The 23,919-nt window shown below is 53.3% G+C and overlaps 1 protein-coding gene and 1 long non-coding RNA gene across 3 annotated transcripts in view; one reads left to right on the top strand and one right to left on the bottom strand.

The window, feature by feature from the left end:
• Positions 1–23,919, top strand: part of PTPRN2 (protein tyrosine phosphatase receptor type N2) — a 727,688-nt gene that overhangs the window by 218,930 nt on the left and 484,839 nt on the right. The gene's annotated exons all lie outside the window — the stretch shown is intronic.
• Positions 12,334–23,452, bottom strand: LOC119869615. Its single transcript, XR_005371399.1, has 3 exons — positions 23,276–23,452; positions 13,660–13,861; positions 12,334–13,360 (listed from the first exon to the last, which is right to left on the bottom strand). It is a non-coding gene; the product is annotated as an uncharacterized LOC119869615 (long non-coding RNA).

Below are 23,919 nucleotides of genomic sequence, written 5' to 3'. Positions count from 1 at the left end.
GGGCCGACAGAGACCCTTTACGTCTCAGGAGAACTAGGATTTACTCTGGTTTATATGTCGTTGACCCAAAGCCTTGATGGAGATGCGCTTCTGCCAGGAGCCTAGATGGGGACGTGGCCCCTTGAGGACGTGCTGCCAGGATGCACTGCTCATCTGGCACCTGTGTGGCTCAGAGGAAGGAACTAGGGCAGACTCTCAGGTCAGGGGAGCCCAGCTCCAGGACCCCCTGCTCCTGGCCTGCCTGCCAGTCTGGATCTGTTGCTTCCTCTGTCAAATTAGGAGAATTGAAAATTAAACTTACGTGGTTGGGGAGATTGTGGGAGATGAGGGCGTCACAGGACTTTCCTACAGGTATCTCTGTGCACATGGCTGTGGCCGACCTCTGGGTTTGTTGGTGACCCATCCTCCCCGAATGAACCTTCCAGGATACACTCAGTTTTCTCACTGGACCTCAGTGTTTAGGAATGCGTATTGCCCCCATGTCCTTTGTGTTTCCAAATCCCAGAAACATGAGATGCAGGGTAGAAACAATGGGTGTGAGCACTGGTTGTGTCCTTACATTAATGCCTGGTTCAGGGCACTCCCTCGGGGGCCTGGGGATGTAGGGTTCTGGGGACCTGGGGGTCTGGCAGTCTGGGGGCCTTGGGTTCTGGGGGCCTGGGGACCTGGGGGTCTGGGGACCTGTGCGCCTGGAGTCTGGGGGCCTGGGGATCTGGGAGCCTGGAGGCCAGAGGCCTGGGGACATGGGAGCCGGGGGTTTTGGAGGCCTGAGGTCCTGGCAGGCACTTGCCACAGGAAGGGCTGGGCAGCCGGTTCTCTGGGCATCCCCACGCCCCCGCATTCCCTTTCACCCCGACAGGCTTTTATTTCTGTAGTTTGAACCTGATAGTTAAACTCTCTCTGCAGAAAGCGCTTCTTCCGTTGTTCATGTTTGGGCAAATTTAAAGATTGATAATGTCGTCCTCAGAAAGCAAGAGGCTTATGATTTTCCTCCTGTTCCGTTAGTCAAGTGGCCGGGAGGATCCAGCAGGGTGGAAACACCAGAGGCCGGCCTGGCCTCCGCGGGCCTCCTGCCTGCCTGCTCTTCCTCCTTTGTTGTTCCCACACTCCTTTCATCTGCTGCTCCTCTTTTCATCTGCTCTGTTCTCCCTTTATCTCAAAACCAGAATGAAAGGCCTTCAAAGGCTGAGTTTCAAAACACATCCCCCAGAGAGGGCCAATTAAACACATAAAGATGGTCCGTGTGCAAAGACTGGAGTCTTCAGGGTCACAAGATTATCTTGAGTTTGCAGGTGGAGGGCCCCTGCTGCGCCCTCCTGGCCTCACCCTCCCGGGTCCTGCTCTGCAGACTGTCCTCACGCCACAGGCTGGGGACCCCATCCCCACGGGGCCGCTCGCAGCATGCCCCTCCTCCTTCCAGGCTGCGCCACTCTTAGTGTCACTTGGCTGGTTTTAGAGCTTGGGCTTTTGCACGCGGAGCTCCAGCTTCTGGCAGGGCCCCCGCATCGGACACAAGGCAGGCAGACACGGGGCATGTGGGCCTCGGGTGTGTGGCGTTCTCACGTGTGCACGTATACCATCTGTGGAGAGCAGACTGACCGACAAACCCAGCCTCAGACACCTTCAGCTGTTTGCAAGCACCTTATTGTTTGGTGACGTGGGCAGCTCGGGCTGTCAGGTCACGCAGGGGCTTGTGCAGCTGGGTATGCTGGGGAAGTCAAGCACTCAGGGGAGCTCCAGTCGGGCAGCGAGTGGCATGGTTTTGGTCACTGATTGCATCAATTATTGTGATTTGACCTTGACCCTCATCTTCAGGAGCGAGCTGGGAGGTCACCTATAGGAGGCAGGTGGTCCCCGCACTCGGTCCCACTGTTTTATTTGTGAGGAATTGCCTTCTGGAAGGGTGCTCCCCTATCTATCTTCCTTCCTTCTTTCTTTCTTTCTTTCTTTCTTTCTTTCTTTCTTTCTTTCTTTTGGGATTCTTTGGCTTTTATGGAGGGCGGGGTTTTTTCTTTCTTGGGAGGGCGGTCTTTCTTTTCTTTGTGGCTTAGGCGGGAGGGGGTCTGGAGGGAGGGAGTGGTGGAGGATGGAGAGGGAAGCTTCAACCAGCCCCTCCTCCTCCCTCCTCCTCCTCCCTCCCTCTTTCTTTCTTTCTTTCTTTCTTTCTTTCTTTTTCTTTCTTTCTTTCTTTCTTTTTCTTTCTTTCTTTCTTTCTTTCTTTCTGATTTTATTTATTTGTGAGAGACACACAGAAATAGGCAGAGACACAGGCAGCGAGAGAAGCAGGCTCACTATAGGGAGCCCGATGTAGGACTCCGGGATCATGCCCTGAGCTGGAGGCAGACACTTCATCGCAGAACCCCCCAGGCACCCCTGCCCTGTCTTTCAGGAATCATCACGGGGAGGCTGGGGGTAGCAGGGGGCTTCCTCTGGCTGCCCGGGGACCCCGCAGGAAGGTGCCTTTGAGCGGGACATGGGGCTCTCTCCAACACTGGGCTTCCTTTCCCTTTGCTGAACCTTCAGAGAAGGCGTGGGACCACTCTGCTCTCCTCACATGGGCGATCCCCCTGCGAGGACTCTGTGGGGGGACGCCATCCAGGGACGAGCTGTTGGAGCTACAGTGGGAGGGGGGAACAGGCCAGAGGGGAAGGGGGCTGACAGGTGCGGCCCTCCCTGCATGCGTGTGTCCCCGGGTCAGGGCCCTCATGGGATGTGACCCCACAGGTCAGCGAGGAGGGGCAAAGGGTGCTGGGAGGGGTAAAAAATCAGAGACCTGAGGAGGAGAGAATATTTGTTTATTTTTTCCAGCTCAGTGTTGGAGCCAGATGTCCAGGCATGGGGTAGGGGTGCTGTGGGAACCTGCCGGTGCACACGCCAAGTGCCCGGGTGGGGTCGGCTGCAGGGCCAGCTATGTTGTCCTTCGAAGTCACTCAGAGGTGCCTCCTGGTGGTGTTCCTGGTTGGGCGGGGGGCCTGCTGTGTTGAGGTGACACGTGGAGCCCACAGTGCCCGTCCCATCGCACCCCCGCTCTCGCCCCTCCTGGGGTCCTGCGCTGTGGTTACCAGGTCTGGCTCCTCTGGAGAGCAGCGTGGGCTTCACGGACTCAGGTGGACCTGGGGGATGACGTGCATGTCCAGGCTGGGCACTGAGCAGGGTCCCCTGACCCAGGACACGGTCACCACGTAGCCGTCCCACCTGGGGGTGGGGCTTGGGCTTCTCATGGCTCCAGTTGCTCCTGTGCACATGTGTCCCAGGAGCCACACAGGCACTAGGGCCAGTGGGTTTGGGGGGCACTGTTTCAACGCCAGACTGCGGGGTACTGCATGTGTGTGTGTGGGAGGCTGGGGCTGCCACAGAGGCAGCTGGGCCTCTGACTGCTGGGCGGCAGTCAGTGTGGGCCCCCCGCAGCTGGCTCCCTGTGCCCCGGATCAGAACCCGGCGTGCATCAAGTCTCTGGAGCTCTGAGCACGCTTTGTGCCAGGACAGCGGGAGCTTCGAGTGGCTGTGGGGGTGGTTTAAAAGGAGGAGGGGAATCCGAGAGGCCTTGCAGTGGGGACAGCGTGGAAGGGAACTGGGCCTGGGTGAGGATCTCCTAGGGCACGAGTGGCTGGGAGGCCCCTGGGGAGGAGCTGTGCCTTCCAGGCTGCAGGAGCTCTGAGGGGGGAGGAGGAGAGCGGTGTTCCTGGGGATCCCACAGCAATCCTGGGGACTCTGCCCTCCGAGAGCAAGAGTAGCAGAGTCAGAGGGGCGGTTCTAGGGCTAAGGTCAGGGCGATGTGGGCGGGTGAGGCCATGTGTCCTGGAGTCTCCGGATTCAGGTGAAAGCCCAGGTCCACCCTTCTCAGGACGTGGATGGACGGCCCCTGGGACGCTGCTGTGCCCTGCCTCATGTGACCTCGGAGGCAGTGGCGGACCCCCTGAGCCCAGAGGCTTTCCTGCTGGGTGGTCTGGCTGGTGGGTGGCTGTGCCCCTGGCGGTGCCTGAGGGGGGGCAGCTCAGAGGCTGGTGGAAAACAGCACCTTGCCTCTTACCAAAGAACAAAAATTACTCACTATTACATGCAATTAGCAATTTTAAATTATTAATGGTGGTAAAAGAATGTGTCTATTCAACAAGTAATTTGTTGTAATTTTTAGTAATTGAAAGTAATTTCTAGCAATTAAATCCCAATTTAGTGCATTTTCTGGGTGATACCCTTGTTCCAGGGGGTGCGTCTGATTGTACCATTGGGCGCTTTTCTCCAGGCACTTTGTTCAGGAAAATGCGCCGGGTGAGATATTTCGGGCGAGTGAAGTAACCAAATCTTGGAAGTACGGCGGAAATCCAGAACTGCCACTGGCCAAGGCCCCAGCACTGCGCTTGGCTTGCGGGTGGGACTGTGTGCCATTGGGGGGCCCAGGCCTTCCCCCCCGCCCCCGCCTGAGCTGCCACCCCTCTGCTGACTTGCAGGGTCGCCCCTGGGAGCTGGACCCTGTGAGGAGCCCACTTGTCCAGCAGGGCGCGGGGGTTGCAGTGAGCTGGCTGGGGCAGCAGGTGGCCTGCGCTGGGGGCTGGGGCTGGGAGAGAGGGCAGTGGCTGGACACCAGGCTGCGTGGGGTGGACCCTCGTGACTTGCCCCCTGAGCTCTGGGGGCAGGTGTGCTGGGAGAGCTGGACCAGGGAGTTAACCTAATCACAATGGATTTTCATGTGAAAAGCAGCCCAGAGACTGTCTTTGTCTTCCACCGAGGGGATCTTACCCCATGAAGTCTGTCATCTCCTTTGTCAAGTAGCAAATAAATGTTCTGACTAAATTCTTCAGAAATGAAATGACTTGGTATATCTGGGAATGTGCTTTATTCCCCTTGCAAATTAGTCCTTTTAACCACGCACAACGACTGCCCACTGCCCAGGGTAGTAATTGAAACCGGAGAGTGAACGGCCTTCCTGTATTTATCTTCTGTTGGAACGGTGTGAGTGTTGCCCTTGCCTCTGTGCATGATGCTGGCTTCTTGGGGGGCGGTCCAGGACTTCCTGGGCAGCAGCCCTGTCCCCTAGGTGGACGGGGTTGTGCACCCAGCCCCTCCCAGTCCCTGGGCCAGCGAGGGTGGCATGTGTGTCCCTGAGGTCCCTGTCCCCACCCCTTCCCCCAGGATCGCTGTGCGCTCAGGGCTCCCCTGCACTGTCTTCCTCCTGTTGCCTGGGATCCTCTGCCAACTCCGAAGTTCCCTCCCGGCCCCTGGCCTGAGCTCCTCAAGGCTCAAGTCCATGGCGGCTTCTGAAAGTCTCCCCAGGATCTCACGTTGGCTCCTGTGGTGAGTCTCACTTCCTCAGACTAGGATCCTATTTATAGCAAACACTTGGAATGCCTCCTCTCCTGCTTTAATATGAAATTAATAACAGAATTCCCAACATGCGACGATTTAAAAAAAATGAATATATTGCTAGGATGTAAAGAGAGCTGGAAGGAAGACAAATTAGCGTAGGCCAGCATGCATCTTGGGCACGTGCATGCACTGTGTAGACACGGTCTCGGCTGGAACGAGATGCTGGCCTGGGATCCCAGGGGATGGCAAACTCAACGCAAAATGATTCCCAAGCGTGCTGTGAGGCCCAGCACCATTTCTGGGCTGTGATGCATACTTGGTACAGGACGACGGGGAGGAGGGATCTGTGTCCTGGAGGCTGCAGTCCTGCTTGAGATTCCACGTGGGGACTGGATTCTGGGCATGCACCAGGGCCTGTGTGTGTCCTCCCTGTGATGTGCTTCCTCCCACCGCCAGGAGCCCTTCCTTCCTCCGCTCATGTTTGTGGCTGGGCTGCCGGCAGGCAGTGATGGGGATGCCAGGGCCACCAGGAAGCCAAGCTGGTTTCACTGGGCAAGTCCGCTCCATGAATTACTGCAGCAAGAGGGGTCCTCCCACCCCAGAAAGGCCGCAGGTGCGGTGCTCCCTGTCCTGGATCGTTTGTTAAGGGCAGTTCTGTGTGGCAGCCTGGGAGCTCGGGCAGGCTCTGACCTTTTCAGTATCTGTTGACTCGGTCTTTGAGTAGAAACAGCAATTTCACCTGCCAACGTCTCTTCATGCAAAACAGTTAGGGGGGTGCAAGGCTAGCAAAGGGCAGTAGACTCCCCTTCTACAAAGTTGAGCAGAGAAAGCAAAGGTAAAGACTGAAGATCAAGGACCAGCCTGTGCTCTCAACATAGAAACGAAGCAAAGACAAAAGAGAAGAGGTAATGTGTCTTTCATGAATAAATAAGTAAAATCTTTAAAAAAAGAAAGAAAGAAGAGTTAAGAGCCTGTGGAAAGGCCCACAACCCTTCCACCATTCTCTCCACAAATGCTAAGCACGCAGTTGCATCTCATTTTTTCCAGCAGATGTTTGCTCACTGCCACCATGTGCCCACCTTGCATGCCAGTCCTTGCAGTGGGCTAAGGAAAGGTGACCTTGGGCTGGTGGGGCTCCTTCTGGTCCCATGGTGTCTTGGGGCAAAGCATTAAACCACCACCACCACCACCACCACCACCCTGCCATCCTCCTCTGTCCGGTGAGGATGCTGAGACACGGGCCATGGAAGGAGGCATCCCGGGAGCTGCCCGGCCCATACAGGCTCGCGTGGACCAGATGCGAAGCCTTGTGTTAAACCACGGAAGTGTTGGGGTTAATTTGTTGCCATAGTGTCACCCAAACCTGACACGGAGGAAACTCACAGTCTAAGGGAGGCTGACTTACATTGTGATGGCACTGCAGGGCGATTGGAGCAGAAGCTTGGCATTCATGAGGGAGCTGTCCTCAGAGATCCCCAGAATTTGTGAATTCACGCTGAGGCAGTGTGTCCTCTGTTCCTTAGTGGCTGTAGTGTGATGTGAGAAGTTAAGGGAAATTTGGGATCATTGGATAGTTTTATAGAGTAGGACTAAGCACTGGCCCCCGAGCTGGGCAGGCTCATCCCCAGGCGGTGATGCTCCCCAGGCTTCAGTGTCCAGGGGCCCCTGACCTCTGGCTGCAGACGTGTCTCAGCCTAGACCCTTCCCTCCCCCAGCATGAGTCTCCTATACATGCACCCAGGACTCCAGGACAGATAGTGCAATTGGTCCAACAATCTAAGAGCTGAGCGTCAGAGCCCTGTGCACCAAGCTGGTCGTCACAGGTGGAGACACTCCCACAGCTGTCAGATGCCCGTACCCCCTCAGACCAGCAGACAGGACAGGGACAGACCTCAGTCCCTGGGCTGCGCTGGCATCAGAACACCTCTGATACGTGTGTGTAGGGGGGTGTCAGCAGTGCTGGTGGTGGATGTGGGTGTTCAGACCTGTCCCCAGAGTCATTCCTGGAGGACACAGTGAGGAGGGCCCAGGGAGCGGCCAGTCCTCTCATGCTTGTAGCTGCTCCCGGACACTCGCTCCCCTCCTTGCTTGTGTTTGAATGTCATTAGCGGGCCGAGCAGAGGCCTGTGCCTGAGAGGCCGTGAGCTGTGCTCTTGGACGGGTCATTCTGGGCTTGTGACATGTCCGGTCGATGGATGTGCATTCCGTGACCTTTCAAGAAGTTCAAGAAATTCACTGGGCATGTCCTTAAAAGGTACCTATCTGGGGATCCCTGGGTGGCTCAGCAGTTTGGCGCCTGCCTTTGGCCCAGGGCGCGATCCTGGAGTCCCGGGATCGAGTCCCACATCAGGCTTCCTGCATGGAGCCTGCTTCTCCCTCTGCCTGTGTCTCTGCCTCTCTCTCTCTTATCTGTGTCTATCATAAATAAATAAATCTTTAAAAAAATAAATAAAAGGTACCTACGTGTGTGAACAGTCCAACTGAGCCATTAACGTTTGTGGAACTTGGCACGCAAGGACCCACCCTCAACGTCTGCAGAGATGCCTGAGCACCTGCCATCCACGGTCACCCCCTGCAGGCTTCAGAGGGGCCCGGACTTTGATCTGTCAGGTCTCCTGAGGGCTGCCCTGGTTGGTCCAGGCTCCTCACGGCCAGTTATACCTTGACCCGCTTCCTTGTGACATTGCTGTGAGGCCAGCTCTCCCGGCTGTTCAGTAGGGACAGGCAGAGTGCTGGGATGCAGGTGTGTTCAGAAAGCACACGTGGTCGTAGAATCCTGGCTGGAGGTCCAGGTGGATGGGGCAGGTCCTCTGTCCTGTGAGGTTGGCTGGCGGCTTTATCATGGACCCCTCTTCTGGGAGGGACAGGGGCCCAGGGATTGGCCCTTATGCAGCCAGTCGTGGCCAGGACTCCCAGCGCTGCTGCCCTGATGAACTCAGGCCCCTGTGGCAGTGAGCCCGTGGACTGGGGTGGTGTCTGAGAGGAGAACCCACGTCCTTGCAGGAGGGCAGCTCTGACCGTCACCTCTGGGGAGTGTGGTGCTGTGCTCCATGGGTCTCACCTTGGTCCGTCCCCTGCCGCTGGCCTGTGGGATCAGCCCGGGCAGCACACACCACAGCCTGGCCTCCCGTCCCTGGCCTCCCGTCACAGGCCTCCCGAGCATCCCTCCTGCAGGCTGGCCCCATGTCTCCTGTTGCGTTGGCCCCAGCTCGCCCCCTGTGTGTCCTGGGTATCCAAGGGTCTCACCCTGCACTGCTGTCCATGGGTGACAGCCTTCCTGCCCATGGCAGGTCCTGGTCCAGGGCATGTGGGCAGGGCCGAAGGTCCAATGAGGCCACACACAGGCCGCAGCTGCAGCCCTGGGTCCATCTCATGTCAGCACAGAACGGCCACAGCCTCCTCAGGGAAGCCCGTCACCTCCCATGCTCAGAGCTCTGCCACTTGGGCCCGAGACAGAGAAGGACGAGAAGAGGCCGTTGTGTACGCCGCCCGCAGACTGCGTCCCCCGCTCTGTGTGGGAAGCTCACCCACGGGCTCCTGCTGCCCGGCCGGCTGTGTTCTCTCGTATCCTGTCGGCTCGTCCTGCCAGTGGCTGTTTTGCCGCTTGTTTTCACTCCCAGGACAGAACGTTTTCTCCTTAAAGCACCAGCTGCTCTCCTGTTCTCTCCCTTCTCTCAGGGACTGAAAAACCCAATTTGAATTTGCTCAAATAGCTTTAAAATCAGAGTTTACAGAACATCCTCCTTGCACACGAGGCCTGCTGGGTACAGCGTTTTGAAGGCTTCCATGAAGGAGTACGTAGACACGGTGGGTTAGTCACAGCTGCTCTTCATGGGGAGAAGCCACGGGGAGGCCAGTGGGGCAGCTTATAGGTCAGAAGAGGAGGTAGATGGTCTGGGAGCCCTGGACAGGCCCTTGGAGGGGAGGGTAAGCGTTGCTGCCCTGTGAGCGTCCACTGAGCTGCACAGCAAGTCAGTGCCCGCCTGAGGCCCCAGGGAGGTGGGGGGGGGCGTACCTGTGCCTCTGCATCCTTGTGGGTGCCCCCCCACCCCCCACCGGCCCCATGTCACTCCTACCGGGTCTAACAGCCAGGGAGTCTCCCTGTCCTCAGAACCCAGCCCCGTACCCCCCAGGAGGAAGGAGAGGGACACACGCCTCTCTTCTGTTTCTTCCTTGAGGTCTTGGTTCTAGAGCTGGAGCAGGGCCTGGGGGCTCATGGGCTTGGAGAGGCTGGAGCGAGGAACAGACGTGAGAGAACTGGGATCCCAGTGAACAGGCCGTAGACACCTTCGAGAGGCCGTGATATGTCATCTGGAAGGATGCTTCCTGCGTGCTGTCTCCCTCGGGCAGGGCACCTCTGCCCCCTCCGGGCCTAACAGCCAGCCCCTGGGGAGGAGCCGGGCAGCCGTGCCCCACAGCAGGCACTCTGGTTCTCGGCTACATGTGCTAGGCTTTGGAGGTCTTGACGTGGCGCCTTTCTAGGGGTGTGCGTGGCCCCTGTGGAGCCCAAACCTCCTCCTGCCCGTCGTCCCTTCATTCCTGTCCCCCATGCTCGTGAGACCAGGCTGCAGGTGGGGCCCTTGTGGGCAACACGTGTGCAGTTCAGGCTGCCTGCTCCAGGAGCACGCGTGAGGGGACGGCGGGAGCCCTGGGGCCCCCACGGTGCGCGGACGGCATGGCTACAGCAGGATCAGGTGCCAGGGCGGCAGGGAGGGGAGAAGGCCCACCTGTGGCTGGTGCAGATGCCCTTGGGATGTGCGGTGGCAGCCCTTGTGGTGGGCGGTGCATGGGGCAACGGGGGCCAGGCTGAGGAGGCTGCTGCAACGTCCTGAGAAGCGTCAGGTTGTGGGGACCTTGGAGTGCGCAAGTGGTGCCCGGTGCGTGAGTGCCTCGATGCCCCATCACCATGAGGGGAGCATGAGCAGAAGGCTGGGAGGCCTGCCCTGGACGTCCCAGCCCTGCTCCCCCACCACAGCTCCACCTGACCCTGGAGGTCCCTATGTGCCGCACACCGCCCTGCACGTCTGCCCCGAGGGACTTCCGCAGGCAGGGAAGCCGACATTCTGGCCTGAGGCCTCGCTGGGAGGGCCCTCCCCAGGACACGGGGCGGGGAGGCTGATGGCAGGGCTGGGCGGGGTTCAGGAGGGTTGGGAATGACCTGCAAGGCCAGCACCGGACACTGAGTGGATGTGGGCAGAGGTGCTGGCGCCACGCCGGTGTCCCCACCGCGTGTCCTCAGGCTTCCCGGTTGTTCCCACATGTCTGAACGCTGTTGGTCCTCTGGAGACTGGGCTTTGACCACGGGCACCACTGGGCCTCTGGGAGGGCAGGGCCCGGGGGAGCCAAGCCACACATGGCACTGAGCAGCCCGCAGCTTCGCCCACCTGCGACCGGAGCTAGAGCTCGCAGGTGCAAAGCCCAGATGCCACTTGGAGTGGAGGGACAGCCAGCGACAGTGCTGGAGCTTCCCAGGTGAATGAGACCTGCACATGGGCAGCTCGGCCCCGCCCACCTGCCTGTGGGTGGGCAGGGTCCTTCCTGACAGCAGCTCTGAGGATGCCCAGGCCCGGGTCATGGGGTCACAGGGGTCACAGGGCGAGAGAGCACCAGCCGTGGCTGCAGGGCCTGCCTACTGCCCTGAGGCCCCCGCAGCCCCACTGCCCTAACCTCACCTTGGCAGGTGGTGTGTGTGGGGGGGTGTGCGTGCACACATGTGTTTTTGTGTGAAAGTACATGTGGAGGCATGTGTGCACATGACTGAGTGCGTCAAACCATGTCAACGAGTGTGTACATGTATTTGTGTGTCAGTGGTATGGGTGTGATGTACCTGCTGTGCCTCAGTATCCCCCCATGTGCCTCAGTGTCCCCTGTACCTCAGTGTCCCCCCTGTACCTCAATGTCCCCCGTGCCTCAGTGTCCTCCATGCCTCAGTGTCCCCAAATGCCTCAGTGTCCCCCCTGTACCTCAGTGTCTCCCTGTGCCTCCATGAACCCCCGGGCCTCAGTGTCCCCCATGCTTCAGTGTCCCCACGTGCCTCAGTGTCCCCCCTGTACCTCAGTGTCCCTCACGTGCCTCAACACCCCCCCCCCCAGCACCCTCTCGTCCTTGCCGGACGCTGGTAGGATTTGGACAGCCTTCCCTCCAGTTGCCCTGGGGAAGGGAGGAGCCGCCCCTGGTTCCACGGCCACTGCTTCCCGGGGTCCCCATCCCGCTGTCACAGCCCCTGTCCTCGTGCCCTCCCAGAGGCATCTCCACCCACCTGAAGCCACCCTGCTGGCCCACTGAGTACCAGCGCCATCAGGGAGGAACCCACTGTCCGCAGCTCATGGAAGTGCGGGCGTGCACGTTGCGTGCGGGCAGCTTCTCTGGGGCATGCAGCAAGGGCTGTGGGGCGTGGGCTGGCCCGGGGCTGCAGGGCATCCTGCAGGGCCCACCGGCCGCCTCCTGGCTGCTGCCCTTGTGTTCAGGGAGGCAATGGTGGGGATCCACGGCCTTCCGTCCCCTCCCTGCCCATGCCGCTGAGCACCTTCTGTGCTGGTCTGGGCTGTGGGTTTCCACGCCCGCCTTCTCCCACAGTCAGGACGACGACCCATGTGCCGGTGCCACGAGGGTGGGGTGTCCGGTGGTGGAGGCTGGGCATCCCCGCAGACCCTGCCCTGGGTCAGGGCCGTCTCGCCGCGATCGACTCCCAACGCTGCAGTGGGACAGCTGGTGTGTATTTGTGCGTGAGTGTGTTAGGAGTGCAGGGATTTGAACCTCAGTGTAAGAACACGTAAGAGGGAATGTCAGGGTCATCTTTGCGTGGAAATCCTGAGAGCTCACGTGTCAGCTTCACAGCCCTCCTGGGCTTCGGTCAGCGGACTGTTTCTTCAGGTTTTCAGGAAGAGCTATATCCTGCCGGGGCCATGGCTTCCCTCATCTGTGATTTATGACAGTACATGTTCCAACACGTTACTGACAAATTATTTATGAAGCAAAGTTTTGTATATAAAACCTTATTCCCCCATGGAATTATTTATTACACTTGAGCTGTGCGCTGAGGAGACAATCTCAGGGGAAGTGACAGGAAATCTTGAGCCAAGCCAGCAGCAAAAATGGGAGGGCAGCTCCGGGCAGCGCCCTTGCTTCAGAGCCCGCGGTATTGAGAATCCACTTTGGTGAGTTTTGGGACCTCTGGGGGCTGCCCTGATGTGTGCCTGGGAAGCCCACAGATGGAAGAAAGGCGTTTGCCTGGTAGACATGTAGGCATTCCAAATCTGTTAGGCACATTATAGTCTCCTACACATGTGTGCACATGCATGTGCATTCACACACAAAGACATAACCCCATGCAGACAGACACAAATGCACATGCATGCAACACATGCACACACATGCAGAAAACACACATACATGCATGCCCATGCACATACAAATGCACAAACCTGCAGATACAAAGACCCTCATGCAGTCCATACTCATGCAGATCGCATGAACACACAAATGCACATGTATGTTACACACAAATGCACACATGCTTACATGCACTCACACAGATAACATGCAACAAACAGGTGTGTACAGAGATGCACACATATATGCCCCTGCACACACAAGACAATATATGCACAACAAGCACACATGCACAGGCATAGACACATGAAGACACAAGTGCGCACATGTACAGCCACACATATGCTCACACAATGTACATGTATATAACAGACACGTGCATGCACAAACACATGTACACATGCAAATGCATGCACACACATGCTGCTCTTTGGTGGAGGTTGAAGGAGTGCATCGCCCTCATCCCAGCTTGGGAGGAGGTGGGATCAGCAGGAAGGGGGTTGCCACTCCTCTTGGGACTCTTGGGGGGGTCCTCCTCGCAGACTTTCCAAGCCATGAAGCATTTCTCATTATGCAGTTTCTGAGGTGACAGAAATATTCTGCTCTGACTTCCCACGGGGGTATCTCTGCTCTTGGTGAAGACAGCCTGATGCCGACATTCTCAAAGCCAACGTAGGTTCTTCCTCTTGCCTCCTATGGGGTGTCCTGGGCTTCGTACTGCTTCCTGCAGCATGTGGTGGGGGCGATGGAAGGCACGGGGTCACAGACTGCTCACCCTCCCTGCGTTCCCCGCATCTGCTTCTCAGGGTGTCAGCCATCTACCGTCCTGGTGCACTGTGGGCCATCGTCTACTTCCCTGAGTTCCCCTGGAAGTTCTGTGTCCACCAAGCTGAAGCCCGTGATTGTAGAAGTGCTCTGCCTTGGAAGGAGCAGGCACAGAGGGGGCCTTCCAGAGCGCAGTGTGCGCAGAGCTGCTTCCCGGAGACCTTCCCGGGTACCCCACTCCTGCCGCGTCCTGCTTACCGTGTTGGAATTATTGCGTGCCCTTTACTACATCCCATGCCATCTCCTTCCCAACTGCAAAGGCCAGCGGGGTGCTCCATGTGGGGCTGCCGGCGCCTGATCGTGGGAGAACCCTTGTGGTGGGGGCTTCTGGTTCACACGGCACGTGAAACCACATCTCAGAGCATTTCCCCAAAGTTTCACAAGATGCAGGATGGGCAGGCTGGAACAGACAAGTACATAGGAACAAGGAAAACCGGTCCTAGGAAGGATAGACCCACAGTCCACTTGGGCCACTCCTCATCCTCCTAACAGGATGCAGGACCGTCTTCTGTGTGTGGCCACCAGGAAGTCCCCATGGGGCGCAGAGCAGAAGCCCAGTGGACAGCAGATCCATTTCCACCATGCAGGAAGTTTCATCAGGGTGTGGACCATGGGAAGCAGATAAGGTCTTCTGTGAGAACCAGGGCAGGGAGGAGGCCTCCCTAGACCAGGGCACCCAAAGGCAGCTTCCCCTCTGGGGTCTCTACCAGGCCGCATGTGGGAGGCTGACAGGGACCCGGGGCTGAGGTCAGGGGCACCGTGAGGAAGCCATCCCTGGAGGCAGGGACTGAGGTCCTCGGTGGAGTTTTGGGAACGGGCCCCCAGCAGAGAGTGGCTGAGACATGGAGCATGGATGCTCAGCAGAGTCACAGGGGAATTCTGAGTGAGAAGGGCCTCGAGGACGGTCCTCATGGACAGCTGGTGCCTGACCTGGGGCCCCTGCCCTGCCTGCGGAGTAAAAGCTTTCTCATGAACGGCTCCAGGTAGAAAGGAATGAGGTGGCTGTGATAAAATATTTGTCCTGGCAACTTCTGGGCTTTGGCTAAAGCAGGGCTCAGAGGAAGGGCCACGGCCTTTATTGCCGACACTGCTTTCTGGGCAGGGATTTTCTCAGCACAGTCAGGGACTACCGGTGGAGGAAGAGTCATTGCTGCCCCAGCAGGAAGTTGCGGATGATGCCCGCTGACCAGGCCAGGCCTGGCGAGGTCAGCGAAGACCCACTAAGGCCCCGGTGTTCTGTGGCCCAGAGAGGTCAGCGAAGACCCCACACATGCTCCCGTGGTCCATAGCCCTAAGCATATCAGCTCTTCTTCAAGCTTCTCATCCTTATTCCTGTTACCTAATGACCCTGAATGTCTGTGCTGTTCTGGCATCACATTTGTGACAAACGAGGGAAGTGCAGAGACAAAGCACATCTGTCCCCTGAAACTACTGTCCTTTTCAGCAGCCAGGTCGGGTCACCGCTGACACCCAGGTGGGCGTCCAGCCGTGATGGGGAGATAAGGGCTGAGACAGCGATGGTACAGGTTAGCCGTCAAGAGTTGTCTCCACATTACCTGAGACACGCAAGTTAGTAGTGTGTGGGTGACGTGTACGAGTCAAGAACTTGGAAAAAGAATGAGATGCACTTGAGGAAAGCATAAAAGGGCTCCTGGGTGGCTCAGTCAGTTGAGTGTCTGACTCTTGATTTCGTTGGGCTCAGGTCATCTCAAATGATCTCAGGGTTGTGGGATCGAGTCCCTGCATCAGGCTTTGCACTGAGTGTGGAGCCTGCTTGGGATCCCCTTTCCTTCCACCGCTCACTCCCCACTCATCTCCCTTGCTCTCTCTCTCTTTCTCTAAAAAAATGAAATAATTAACAGAAATTAATGGATGAGTTAGTTATAGAGACTCAGTAGAATTAATGAATAATGATAAAAGCCAGTCCTTTAGGATTCTTTAGGAGGAAAAAACAAGAAAACAAATAAACTGTCAGCCTAATAAAAAAAAAAAAAAGAGAGAGATGACACAAATACATAAAATTAGGTGCAAAACGTTATTAAAAATAGAATAGCGTAATAGTATTAAAGAAGATGATTGCAACTGAGTACTTTGTAAGCACATGAAGATGCATTTAAAAAGTTTGAATGAAATAAATTCTTGTTTTAAAGAAACAAGTCATAAAATCCCAGTGGAGACGACGTAGGCTGCCTGAGCGACCACAGCTGCTGGATTTGCTCCGGGGCCCACTGGGCCTGTCGGTCCTACAGGTAAATTATTTCAAGTCTTCAAGAAATTGGTAATTTCAGTGCCATTGAAAGTATTCCAGGTGATAGATAGATATTGGAAATTTTAAAGTCAAGCACTTTTGTTTCATAGTCTTTTGGTAAAACAGCAGAATCCAGAAACAGACTCAAATACACATAGAATTCGAGTATGAGAAGGATGGATTTTTAGATCTATAGGAAGAAGACAAATTGTTCAATAAATTGGGTTGTAATTGTTTTGGGGGGAAGTACCCGAGTTCTTATTTTTTTTTTAAGCAAAAATGAGTTTTAATTGGACCAATAACTTAAATGGATGACTGTTGTAGTAGAAAGTATGCATTCGATGTATTGGGGGAGCTTTATAATTGTGACCCAGAAGTGAGAAGCCATCAATGGAAAGACCAGTGCATTTGATGATACAAAACTTAAAAAAAAAAATTGAACAGAAGGAGGCTTTATATAAAAAGCTGCAAGAGTAGAGGACTGGCAACAATGCAGCCTTTCAAGCAAGGGTGCCTTATATCCAACAGACGTGAAAAGCAGGACAAGGCAGTCAGAACGTGGCCGATCGCCAGCACGCGGGTTTCAGAAACAGGACCTGAGGGATCCCTGGGTGGCGCAGGGGTTTAGCGCCTGCCTTTGGCCCAGGGCGCGATCCTGGAGACCTGGGATCGAATCCCACATCGGGCTCCCGGTGCATGGAGCCTGCTTCTCCCTCTGCCTGTGTCTCTGCCTCTCTCTCTCTCTCTCTCTCTCTCTCTCTCTCTGTGTGTGTGTGACTATCATAAATAAATAAAAATTAAAAAAAAAAAGAAACAGGACCTGAGTCACCTGTACATACATAAGACATTCAGCCTCACTCATAACGGAAGAGAAACAGACCAAACAACCATGAGATATGAGCATTTACCTAACAGATCAACAAAAGGAAGACTTGGGGAGGGGAGGGGCAAGACAGCGGAAGAGTAGGGTCCCCAAATCACCTGTCTCCACCAAATGACCTAGAAAACCTTCAAATTATCCTGAAAATCTACGAATTCGGCCTGAGATTTAAAGAGAGACCAGCTGGAATGCTACAGTGAGAAGAGTTCGCGCTTCTATCCAGGTAGGAAGACGGGGAAAAAGAAATAAAGAAACAAAAGGCCTCCAAGGGGGAGGGGCCCCGCGAGGAGCCGGGCTGAGGCCGGGGCGAGTGTCCCCAGGACAGGAGAGCCCCGTCCCGGAGGAGCAGGAGCTGCACCGACCTTCCCGGGCGGAAAGGGGCTCGCGGGGAGTTGGAGCAGGACCCAGGAGGGCGGGGATGCCCTCGGGCTCCCGGGGACACTGACAGACACCTGCGCCCCGGGACAGTGCGCCGAGCTCCCTAAGGGCTGCAGCGCGCACGGCGGGACCCGGAGCAGCTCGGAGGGGCTCGGGGGCGGCTCCGCGGAGGGGGCTGCGGGGCGGGAGCGCGAATCCAACAGCGCAGGTCCCAGAGCACAGGACGCCGGGACACAGCCCAGGATCCGGCCTCCCCCCGGACAGGCAGAGGCCGGGAGGGCCCAGGACAGCGAGGACGCTCCTGCCCCAGCTGAGCAGATCAGCGGCCCCGCCCCGGAGCCTCCAGGCCCTGCAGACGGAGAGCTCCGGAGTTACTGCCAGAGCTGAATCCAGGGCTCCAGAGCTGGCCCCGCCACTGGGGCTGTTCCTCCTGGGGCCTCAGGGGGTAAACAACCCCCACTGAGCCCTGCACCAGGCAGGGGCAGAGCAGCTCCCCCAAGTGCTAACACCTGAAAATCAGCAAAACAGGCCCCTCCCCCAGAAGACCAGCTAGACGGACAAGTTCCAGGGGAAGTCAAGGGACTTAAAGTACACAGAATCAGAAGATACTCCCCCGTGGTTCTTTTTTTCTTTCTTTTTCTTTTGTTGTTGTTTTGTTTTGTTTTGTTTTGCTTTTTGATTTGTTTCCTTCCCACACCCCTTTTTTCCATTCTTTTTCTTTCTCTTTTTCTTATTTTTTTTCTTTTTTTTCTTCCTTTTTTTTTCTCTTTCACTTTTCTTTCCTTCTTTCTCTCCTCTCTTTTTCTCCTTTCTCCAATACAACTTGCTTTTGGCCACTCTGCACTGAGCAAAATGACTAGAAGGAAAACCTAACCTCAAAAGAAAGAATCAGAAACAGTCCTCTCTCCCACAGAGTTACAAAATCTGGATTACAATTCAATGTCAGAAAGCCAATTCAGAAGCACTATTATACAGCTACTGGTGGCTCTAGAAAAAAACATACAGGACTCAAGAGACTTCATGACTGCAGAATTTAGAGCTAATCAGGCAGAAATTAAAAATCAATTGAATGAGATGCAATCCAAACTAGAGGTCCTAATGACGAGGGTTAACGAGGTGGAAGAACGAGTGAGTGACATAGAAGACAAGTTGATAGCAAAGAGGGAAATGAGGAAAAAAGAGACAAACAATGAAAAGACCATGAAGATAGATTAAGGGAAATAAACGACAGTCTGAGGAAGAAAAACATACATTTAATTGGGGTTCCCAAGGGCGCCGAAAGGGCCAGAGGGCCAGAATATGTATTTGAACAAATTATAGCTGAAAACTTTCCTAATCTGGGAAGGGAAACAGGCATTCAGATCCAGGAAATAGAGAGATCCCCCCCTAAAATCAATAAAAACCGTTCAACACCTCGACATTTAATAGTGAAGCTTGCAAATTCCAAAGATAAAGAGAAGATCCTTAAAGCAGCAAGAGACAAGAAATCCCTGACTTTTATGAGGAGGAGTATTAGGGTAACAGCAGACCTCTCCACAGAGACCTGGCAGGCCAGAAAGGGCCGGCAGGATATATTCAGGGTCCTAAATGAGAAGAACATGCAACCAAGAATACTTTATCCAGCAAGGCTCTCATTCAGAATGGAAGGAGAGATAAAGAGCTTCCAAGACAGGCAGCAACTGAAAGAATATGTGACCTCCAAACCAGCTCTGCAAGAAATTTTACGGGGGACTCTTAAAATTCCCCTTTAAGAAGAAGTTCAGTGGAACAATCCACAAAAACAAGGACTGAATAGATATCATGATGACACTAAACTCATATCTCTCAATAGTAACTCTGAATGTGAACGGGCTTAATGACCCCATCAAAAGGTGCAGGGTTTCAGACTGGATAAAAAAGCAGGACCCATCTATTTGCTGTCTACAAGAGACTCATTTTAGACAGAAGGACACCTACAGCCTGAAAATAAAAGGTTGGAGAACCATTTACCATTCGAATGGTCCTCAAAAGAAAGCAGGGGTAGCCATCCTTATATCAGATAAACTAAAATTTACCCCAAAGACTGTAGTGAGAGATGAAGAGGGACACTATATCATACTTAAAGGATCTATCCAACAAGAGGACTTAACAATCCTCAATATATATGCCCCGAATGTGGGAGCTGCCAAATATATAAATCAATTATTAACCAATGTGAAGAAATACTTAGATAATAATACACTTATACTTGGTGACTTCAATCTAGCTCTTTCTATACTCGATAGTTATTCTAAGCACAACATCTCCAAAGAAACAGCTTTAAATGATACACTGGACCAGATGGATTTCACAGATATCTAAAGAACTTTACATCCAAACTCAACTGAATACACATTCTTCTCAAGTGCACATGGAACTTTCTCCAGAATAGACCACATACTGGGTCACAAATTGGGTCTGAACCGATATCAAAAGATTGGGATCGTCCCCTGCATATTCTCAGACCATAATGCCTTAAAATTAGAACTAAATCACAACAAGAAGTTGGGAAGGACCTCAAACACGTGGAGGTTAAGGACCATCCTGCTAAAATATGAAAGGGTCAACCAGGAAATTAAGGAAGAATTAAAAAGATTCATGGAAACTAATGAGAATGAAGATACAACTATTCAAAATCTTTGGGATGCAGCAAAAGCAGTCCTAAGGGGGAAATACATCGCAATACAAGCATCCCTCCAAAAACTGGAAAGAACTCAAATACAAAAGCTAACCTTACACATAAAGAAGCTAGAGAAAAAACAGCAAATAGATCCTACACCCAGGAGAAGAAGAGAGTTAATAAAGATTCGAGCAGAACTCAACGAAATCGAGACCAGAAGAACTGTGGAACAGATCAACAGAACCAGGAGTTGGTTCTTTGAAAGAATTAATAAGATAGATAAACCATTAGCCAGCCTTATTAAAAAGAAGAGAGAGAAGACTCAAATTAATAAAATCATGAATGAGAAAGGAGAGATCACTACCAACACCAAGGAAATACAAACGATTTTAAAAACATATTATGAACAGCTATACGCCAATAAATTAGGCAATCTAGAAGAAATGGACGCATTCCTGGAAAGCCACAAACTACCAAAACTGGAACAGGAAGAAATAGAAAACCTTAACAGGCCAATAACCAGGGAAGAAATTGAAGCAGTCATCAAAAACCTCCCAAGACACGAGTTCAGGGCCAGATGTCTTCCCAGGGGAATTCTATCAAACGTTTAAAGAAGAAACCATACCTATTCTCCTAAAGCTGTTTGGAAAGATAGAAAGAGATGGAGTACTTCCAAATTCGTTCTATGAGGCCAGCATCACCTTAATTCCAAAACCAGACAAAGACCCCACCAAAAAGGAGAATCACAGACCAATATCCCTGATGAACATGGATGCAAAAATTCTCAACAAGATACTAGCCAATAGGATCCAACAGTACATTAAGAAAATTATTCACTATGACCAAGTAGGATTTATCCCCGGGACACAAGGCTGGTTCAACACCCGTAAAACAATCAATGTGATTCATCATATCAGCAAGAGAAAAACCAAGAACCATATGATCCTCTCATTAGATGCAGAGAAAGCATTTGACAAAATACAGCATCCATTCCTGATCAAAACTCTTCAGAGTGTAGGGATAGAGGGAACTTTCCTCAACATTTTAAAAGCCATCTACGAAAAGCCCACAGCAAATATCATTCTCAATGGGGAAGCACTGGGAGCCTTTCCCCTAAGATCAGGAACAAGACAGGGATGTCCACTCTCACCACTGCTGTTCAACATAGTACTGGAAGTCCTAGCCTCAGCAATCAGACAACAAAAAGACACTAAAGGCATTCAAATTGGCAAAGAAGAAGTCAAACTCTCCCTCTTCGCCGATATGATACTCTACATAGAAACCCCAAAAGTCTCCACCCCAAGATTGCTAGAACTCATACAGCAATTCGGTAGTGTGGCAGGATACAAAATCAATGCCCAGAAATCAGTGGCATTTCTATACACTAACAATGAGACTGAAGAAAGAGAAATTAAGGAGTCAATCCCATTTACAATTGCACCAAAAAGCATAAGATACCTAGGAATAAACCTAACCAAAGAGGTAAAGGATCTATACCCTAAAAACTATAGAACACTTCTGAAAGAAATTGAGGAAGACACAAAGAGATGGAAAAATATTCCATGCTCATGGATCAGCAGAAGTAATATTGTGAAAATGTCAATGTTACCCAGGGCAATATACATGTTTAATGCAATCCCTATCAAAATACCATGGACTTTCTTCAGAGAGTTGGAACAAATCATCTTAAGATTTGTGTGGAATCAGAAAAGACCCCGAATAGCCAGGGGAATTTTAAAAAAGAAAACCATATCTGGGGGCATCACAATGCCAGATTTCAGGTTGTACTACAAAGGTGTGGTCATCAAGACAGTGTGGTACTGGCACAAAAACAGACACATAGATCAATGGAACAGAATAGAGAACCCAGAAGTGGACCCTCAACTTTATGGTCAACTAATATTCGATAAAGGAGGAAAGACTATCCACTGGAAGAAAGACACTCTCTTCAATAAATGGTGCTGGGAAAATTGGACATCCACATGCAGAAGAATGAAACTAGACCACTCTCTTTCACCATACACAAAGATAAACTCAAAATGGATGAAAGATCTAAATGTGAGACAAGAGTCCATCAAAATCCTAGAGAAGAACACAGGCAACACCCTTTTTGAACTCGGCCACAGTAACTTCTTGCAAGATACATCCATGAAGGCAAAAGAAACAAAACCAAAAATGAACTATTGGGACTTCATCAAGATAAGAAGCTTTTGCACAGCAAAGGATACAGTCAACAAAACTAAAAGACAACCTACAGAATGGGAGAAGATATTTGCAAATGACGTATCAGGTAAAGGGCTAGTTTCCAAGATCTATAAAGAACTTATTAAACTCAACACCAAAGAAACAAACAATCCAATCATGAAATGGGCAAAAGACATGAACAGAAATCTCACAGAGGAAGGCATAGACATGGCCAAGAAGCACATGAGAAAATGCTCTGCATCACTTGCCATCAGGGAAATACAGATCAAAACCACAATGAGATACCACCTCACACCAGTGAGAATGGGGAACATTAACAAGGCAGGAAACCACAAATGTTGGAGAGGATGCGGCGAAAAGGGAACCCTCTTGCACTGTTGGTGGGAATGTGAACTGGTGCAGCCACTCTGGAAACCTGTGTGGAGGTTCCTCAAAGAGTTAAAAATAGATCTGCCCTACGACCCAGCAATTGCACTATTGGGGATTTACCCCAAAGATACAGATGCTGTGAAACGCCGGGACACCTGCACCCCGATGTTTATAGCAGCAATGTCCACAATAGCCAAACTGTGGAAGGAGCCTCGGTGTCCATCGAAAGATGAATGGATAAAGAAGATGTGGTCTATGTATACAATGGAATATTACTCAGCTATTAGAAACGACAAATATCCACCATTTGCTTCAATGTGGATGGAACTGGAGGGTATTATGCTGAGTGAAGTAAGTCAATCGGAGAAGGACAAACAGTCTATGTTCTCATTCATGTGGGGAATATAAATAATAGTGAAAGGGAATATAAGGGAAGGGAGAAGAAATGTGTGGGAAATATCAGAAAGGGAGACAGAACGTAAAGACTGCTAACTCTGGGAAACGAACTAGGGGTGGTAGAAGGGGAGGAGGGCAGGGGGTGGGAGTGAATGGGTGACGGGCACTGGGGGTTATTCTGTATGTTGGTAAATTGATCACCAATAAAAAATAAATTAAAAAAAAAAAGACTTGGGGTTCCGCCCGGTGCTGGGGGGAGGGAGGTCCAGATAGTCCACCCGCCACTGTGAGGCTGAGCCGGCAACTCCCAGAGGAGGCTCTTCCCTGTTCAGTGTGAGTCTCCCTGGCACCTGACCTCGTATGCCTCCACCAGGAGTCCACCTGTGCTACCTGCTGGTAACCAGGATATCCTGGTGGGGACCTCCCAGCATCGCCGTGTGGCCAAGAGCTGGCGGTGGGCGTGGCGTCCATCCATGATTGCAGATCCCTAGGGGCTGCAATCCAGAGCATAGCCCCAGCCTTCATTGTGTTCTTCTTTCCCTCTGTCCCCTTGCCTTCTGCCCTGCCATCTGGGTCCCCTCAGCCACTCTGGATGGATCCCCTTTCCTCCCACCCACATGAGGCCCCATGCGAGGCTCCCTCACTTGGCCTGTGTTCTCTTTCTGCCTGGATGCCCCAGCTCACTGTCCGAGGGTCTCACCTTTGTGCTCCCTTCGGGGGGCAGGGGGGTTTATCTCAGATCCCTCCCGACAGTTTGGACACTTCAGTCCTGAGGGAGCACCCCTCACCCTGCAGCCCATCCTGCTGCGAGTAGCTGCCCGGGTGCCCGAGGCATGGGGTGGACCGCCCTTGCCTGTGCAGACCCTGTCTTTCTCATTCCATGAGCCCCCGGCCCTTTGTTTGCCCGTTCCTGTTTCTGTCTGTATTCTGACTTGCACCATTTCCCACCCATAAGCTACTGGAATTTAGAACTGCCTGTGGTTCTGTCAGGGTGCAGATTTAGAATTTAGAACTGCCTGTGGATCTGTCAGGGTGCAGATCCCGGTTGGGGCCTCATCTGGGCATTCCTAAGGGAAGGGCAGGGCCTGCGCTCCTGCTCATGGATCTCTGGGACACGCTGAGCAGGAAGGACACATAGGGTCTACTTTGTGTACATGTGGAGCCGGAGAGTCCCCTTTGACAAACTCGCTCTTGGCTGGAGCCGACCTGTGTTTGGGCAGGACGTCAGTGGTGGGAGTGGGTCCTTGGGCAGCCTCGGCTCCTGGGAGGGCTGCGTGGGCTGGGCAGGGGCTGGGCAGGGGCTGGGGAGGCAGCAGGCTAGTTGACGTTCCCCAGAAACCCCAG

This window comes from Canis lupus, chromosome 16 (genome assembly GCF_011100685.1).
Source record: "Canis lupus familiaris isolate Mischka breed German Shepherd chromosome 16, alternate assembly UU_Cfam_GSD_1.0, whole genome shotgun sequence".
NCBI lineage: Eukaryota > Metazoa > Chordata > Mammalia > Carnivora > Canidae > Canis > Canis lupus.
Note: the sequence above shows the minus strand (reverse complement) of the source record. Positions and strands in the feature narration are given on the sequence as shown.